This window comes from Phoxinus phoxinus (assembly GCF_949152265.1).
Source record: "Phoxinus phoxinus genome assembly, chromosome: 2".
Taxonomy (NCBI): domain Eukaryota; kingdom Metazoa; phylum Chordata; class Actinopteri; order Cypriniformes; family Leuciscidae; genus Phoxinus; species Phoxinus phoxinus.
Window position 1 is genome coordinate 48,400,117 of NC_136877.1, and position 6,752 is coordinate 48,406,868.

Here is a 6,752-nt window from a genome sequence, read left to right on the forward strand (position 1 = left end):
ACACACCGCCCGCCGACTTGATGACGCTTTAGCCGCTCTGACGTAACAGCGGGAGAAGAGGAGTGTCACAACATGAAATGTTAACAGAAAAAACAAGCAATACATTGACACTAAACCTTTTATAATGACAGCATTTATGGTCACATTTGGTCGGGGAAAAAAGAATAAATAGCTACTATTATTATTATTATTATTATTTGCATCTAGTGCAATTGGCAGAGGTGGAAAGTCCAGGGTTCAGAAAGTAAAAGTCCTGCCATATGTTTATTCCACCCATGAACTCAGTCAGCTGATTTCACTAATTAGTTCTATCTCCTGGCTGAAAAACTGTGCTAATTAGCAAATCCAGGTGATTGGAACAAAATACTGAGGAGGACTTTTACTTTCTGAACCTGGACTTTCCACCTCTGGCAATTGGTCAAATCGGTCTTACCATGCGCAAATGAATTGCATTCGATTCCCGCTTAAAACGAGCGTTCGTAAATGTTTCCAATAAAAGTTGTGCTCATCCTCAAATGTGTATCGTGGATCATTATGGATCATCGCGAAGTTGTTGTGTTTGGTGCTGCTGTATTGTATTTGCGGAGAAGACGTCAGACTTTGATATTTTGTTTTGGTAGGAACGAACATCGTATGTTTCTCCGGAATCAGCCAGCGCGAAGGACGTCTATATTCCGATTGGTTGCTGGCGTTTTGCCGCTGAACCGCGTCATAGCTCATTACCATAAAGTTGAGCTACTTTCAACTTTCTGATTGACGCTCTGGTCGCTCAAAACGCTACGCAGATGGATTTGACGCTCCTTGCAGCTGAGAGAAGCCAGCTTCCATTGAAAATGAATGACTTCCGGTAGCTTTGGAAGCTCAAGTCGGCGGCGGTGTGTACGTACAGTTAGCCAAAATGTTCATGCCTCCCCCACTACCACCGAGCTTCGTGCTCATCAGTGCGTGTGCACCAGATTTTCTGTGAACGCCCACGTCTCTTCAGCATCAAAGCATCATTTTCTTTTCCTTGGTTGTTTTGGACCTCCTAGCTCTGGTTGTTAACCAAGAAATTGGAAGCTTGTTAGTAGATTTTCTCTCCGCCATCACGCTTCGTACAACCCAACACACCTGCGAACTTCAGGCGTGTGCATGTGATATTGTAACGTGCGTGAGGGGGGATCTGTGGCGCTTGCACGAACTGTGATTGACAGTCAGATCTCACACAGCCCTGCGCTGACTGGACCAGAAGAACCGGGAGCGTGGATTTTTGCAAAACAAATAACAGTCTCCAGCTGGAGATAGAAGCGCGGGTTTTATGTTGTTCTGTCGGAGCCTAGTGTCGGTTTCAGTGAATGTGATCAAAAAAATCTTGCCGACTTCAGCTTTAAATATTCAATTTTGCATCTGAAAGTTGCGGATGATCGTCAGTTTGTGTAAATGTACATTTTTGTTTTCCACCTTTGATGCAATTTCTAGCGAAAATTTACTATAGTCATTAAATATTTACTTAGTTTTCTCTAAAGCTCGCTCCATTTTGCTGTAGATTATTATATTATTATTATTTAACCGTTACGCTGTCTCAGAAGTCTGCCTAAAATCAGTTTCGTATGGTACCTTCGTGTGCAAACGCTGCCTGCAAAGTCATTGCTTGATAAGGCAACGAAGCAACAAGCCACTAAGTTTTTGGACTCGGCGCTGTCAGAAGACGCACTGGTCATAGGCGGAGATTAACTTTTTAAAAATTCTATTATCGTCACATTTATGAATTACATTAATCATGATCGCATATTATCAATTCAAAAATGTAATTAAAAAAAAGTTTAGTTGCCTAGTTTGCATCACTAGATATACCAGTCGGTCGCTGAACATCATAAACCAGTTGTCTAGTACTTAAAGGGCACCAATTATGCCCCTTTTTACAAGATGTAAAATACGTCTCAGATCTCCTAAGTTTTAATTTAACTCAAAATACCCAACAGGTCATTTTTTTTTTACAGCATGTTAAAATCACCTTTTGGGGGGTGAACTAAACACGCCGTTTTTGTGAGTGTCCGTTTAAATGCAAATTATCTGGTGCCTGTAATATCAGAGCCCGTCTACGGAGAGCCTGGCCACTCCCTATTAAGTCCTATTGTGCCGAATTTTGGTTGTAGTTCCACCAGAGTTCCACTGGGGGCGATCGTCCGTGTGCAAAATGAATAGGAGTCTATGGAGTTAGATGGCTAAATTTGTCCCTTTCACCCGATTGCCGTTGAGAAATCTCAGATTTGATTGTAGGTTTTGCAAGTTCAACATGGGTTATAGGTCGAAAGTTGAATGAACGAGTACTTATGTTAATAAGTTAATTCTACTAAACACAAAAGATGAAGCGTCTGTATTACTCCAGAAAATCTTGCCGACTTCAGCTTTAAATATTCAATTTTGCGTCTGAAAGTTGCGGATGATCGTCAGTTTGTGTAAATGTAAATTTTTGTTTTCCACCTTTGATGCAATTTCTAGCGAAAATTTACTATAGTCCTTAAATATTTACTTAGTTTTCTCTAAAGATCGCTCCATTTTGCTGTAGATTTGCTGTTTAGTACTTAAAGGGCACCAATTATGCCCCTTTTTACAAGATGTAAAATACGTCTCAGATCTCCTAAGTTTTAATTTAACTCAAAATACCCAACAGGTCTTTTTTTTTTTTTTTTTACAGCATGTTAAAATCATCTTTTGGGGGGTGAACAAAACACGCCGTTTTTGTGAGTGTCCCTTTAAATGCAAATTATCTGGTGCCTGTAATATCAGAGCCCGTCTACGGAGAGCCTGGCCACTCCCTATTAAGTCCTATTGTGCCGAATTTTGGTTGTAGTTCCACCAGAGTTCCACTGGGGGCGATCGTCCGTGTGCAAAATGAATAGGAGTCTATGGAGTTAGATGGCTAAATGTCTCTTTCAACCGATTGCCGTTGAGAAATCTCAGATTTGATTGTAGGTTTGGCAAGTTCAACATGGGTTATAGGTCGAAAGTTGAATGAACGAGTACTTATGTCCTTTCGATTTCTTACAGGTTGAGTTGCTGTTGCCCATAACACGCTAGCATTCTGCTAATGAACGCTGATTGGTCAGTGAAGGACTGATTACGACCAGAGATACCGCTTGATGGCATCGTGGCATCCGAAGCGGGACAAGAATGTCTTCTAGCAAAAACTCATCTAGCTCGTGTGAAATGAAAAATGAAATGAAAATGAAAATGAAATACACTTTATTGTCCCCAAGGGGAAATTTGTGTTGGACTCAATGTCAAGGAAGGATCCTCGGAAGCCGGAATTTCGATGATGCTACGTGATCGACATCGTCGAAGGACTGTTCCAATGTCAAGGATCCTCGGAATTTCAACCAAGGACAGAGTCCTTCGTTCTGAAAATTTCTCATATCAGAAAAGGATGCATATGTGTATCCTTCGCGCTCCCAAATCCCACAATCCTATGCGCGCAGCTTTGCTATCTTGTTCAAAAAAGTGGGACAATTTAAAAACCAAGTAGCCTACAAGGTGGGAGAAAAGTATGGAAATAATTGTTTATGCACATTTTAAAGTAACACTAAGTATCTTTTCAACCTTCATAATATATTTCCAAGACCCTTGTGATGGTACATCGACTTAAAATAAGTTAAATGACACGTCTGCCATAGCCTGACATGGTCTGTATCGCTTTTACTGGCACTATGTAACTTCGGGTTTCGGGTCGGAACCCGTGCACAAAAAGAACTACAAAATTCGAGTGCTTTACGGCATACGTCACTCCCCCCACCACTTCCTCAAATTCGGACGCTTTTGTAAGCGTAAATCATGCATCATACTGTAACAATTTACCTTACACTAAAAGAGTAAGGGAAAAGTACATCACGCAAAACATAAACGGGTGGATCTGATACCTGGGGTGATTACAGACAGCAACCAGCTTACTTTTGGTTAAGAAACCCCTTAAATCAACAAAATAAACAAGCAATCATACATGTATAAACTTAAAATAATTGTACATTAACGAAAAGTTCACAATACTCAGGTTCAACAACGTGTATTGACAGATATATAAGGTTTATACACGTCGGGCAACACAGAGTTATTCAGCGCTGGAGGCGCGGCCGCGCTCCGATATACATCAAACAAACATTGCAACTCAATTCCACGCACATTTAAACCCCAGAAACCCAATGTCCCAGCAGATCAAATACTCAGTCAATCAAACATAAATTGTCCGGACTGAACTAGATGTCCTCCGCGCAGAGAAGGGAAAAACAAAACAAAACAAAAATATACCGGGCGAAGCGTGGCGAGACGCCGCAGTCAACACATTTCCTCCATGAACTCACGCAACCTCGCCACAGTCTGTTTAGCCGCCGGGATGCTGTAGTAGTCCATAAAAGCCCGCGTATAATCCACAAAAAGTCAGTTGAATTCCTCAGGCCACCTTTACACAGAGCCCGCTAAACTCCGACCGCTTCCCCGATTGCACTCCAGAGTACCCTCCTCCACGTCACTTCCCTATTCTCCTTTTTGAAAGTTATCCGGTGGCAAAAAATAATAAAAAACAAAGAAAAAGTCCTTATAACAATCCGTGCTTACATCATAGGCATTTGACACAACAGTTAATTCTTTTTTTCTTTACATGTGAAGGAAAAACAATACCACAAAGCATGTTTACCATCACCTCAAAAAATCTGTACATGAAAGCAGAATAGGTGACTATTACAATACTCTACCTTGTATGTGGCCATTGTTGATTCCAAAGCCGGTGCTGGAGATCAACAGCGAGCGTGCGCGTGCGTGTGCGACAGCCAGGCTGCGGTAGGCTAAATTATTTACGACAGCGCTAATGGACAATTCAGCTTCCAACCAGTAGGGCGACCGCAGAGGAAATGTTACTTGGTGTTACTTTAACCCTTTCATGCATGAATTATGATAACCTCAGTCAGGATTTTTGTCCTATGTGTTTGTTTGTATTGCTCTTAGGGCAAGGAAAAGTTGATTTGACTTTTTTTTTTTATTATTTTATTTTTTTTACAAATTTTTCAAAGAGATTTTCAGATGTCCACTTGAGTTCAATTGCTGTACAGCAACCGAATCCGTAGCACTTCCATTTCTGCGCCGAAAGCGGACATTTTCACGGGTTTCTGTGCAACGTCATCACATAGATGCGCGCGCAACTAGGCGGCAGAAAGCAGCACTCTTTACAGCAATTCTAGCAGAAACAGAGATGACACGGAGCTGTTGTGCTGTAAACTACACTAACCGCCAAAAAGATGGATTCAAAATGTAAGAAATCAATACTTTTATTCATCAAGGATGAATTAAATTGATCAAAAGTTACAGTAAAGACATTTATAATGTTACAAAAGATTCTATTTCAAATAAATGCTGTTCTTTTGAACTTTCTAGTCATCAAAGAATCCTGATAAAATATGTTTTTATCATTACCATATTAGACTGGATTAATGATGCTGAAAATGCAGAACTCGGCATAACACCTGTTAGCGGTTTTGCCTCTTTAATGCGCGCGCATCCAGTATTGTTTGTATACAAGAAACCCGTCTATAGCCTGTTCCATTTACGTGTTCTCCTAATGCTAAAGAGGAGCCTCGCCTCTGAAGGAAATTACTTGGAAGGACCAGTCCTGCCAAGGAAGTATCCTTGACATTGAGAAACACAGTAATTCTCTGGTAAAATTAAGTTCAGTTCCAGTTTCCTTGAAACACACTGGCCCCGTTTCAAGAAGAGGGCGGAGCTTCAAGAGCTCGTGCGCGTCCGTGTCAGGACGATCTCATCTCAGGGAATGATGTTATCAGACCAGAAACTGTCAGAGGTGTTCAGTTTGACATGGCGTTGGACAATAATGCCTTCAGAGCCAGATAATAAATGCTGCACGGAGATAGAACAGGTATATTTGGTTTAATTACGGTTAACTTTGCCTTTACCCACTATTAGTAGTGTTGTAGCGGACCCGTGCGAATGATGGCCAAAAATGTACTGACGACTTTTATTATGTTAATTCTACTAAACACAAAAGATGAAGCGTCCGTATTACTCCAGAAAATCACCGTAAGATCTGAATAAACACAGTATAAGTGCGCATTAAAGTCTTATCTATAAACTCTCTCTCCCTTAGCTATTAACATAGGCTACACAGCTAATTACACAAAAACACTCGATATTCAGGGGGTTCTTAATTAACGGATATCCGTAAAACAACTCATCAGAGTTGTAATAATAAGAGAGTTGTAAGAACTGTAATAATAACCATTTCATTACTGCCGTGTCCAGTATAGGCCTAATCGGTCCAGAAGCTGGATCACGAACAGTTAGTAGCTACTGATCCATCCTCGTAATAATGTTTTAGCAAAGCCTGCTTTACGGCCCCTTGTTCACAACAGTCTGATGTAAAATGATTCGCGCAAACATAAACCCAGGTAGGGTGACCAGATGCGAATGGTTGAAATTCGGGACGGGTGGGGGGGGGGGGGGGGGGGGGGGGGGTGTAGTGTTAAAAAAAAAAAAATTTAAACACCGCGCGCTGGTGACGCCTGCTGGTCAAACGATATAAAATTACTTGTCAAATAAATTAAACATAATGAAACATTAATTTGAGTTGAAATTGTTTTATTAGCATCTAAAGATTGAAGTGATGCATTATGCATATCTAAATTCGCGCCTTCGGTATCTTAGAAATAAAAGATAACAAAAAAAGATGCCGCAGCCGCAGCCCGCAGCCAATGAGCCGCCGGCCGGCGGGG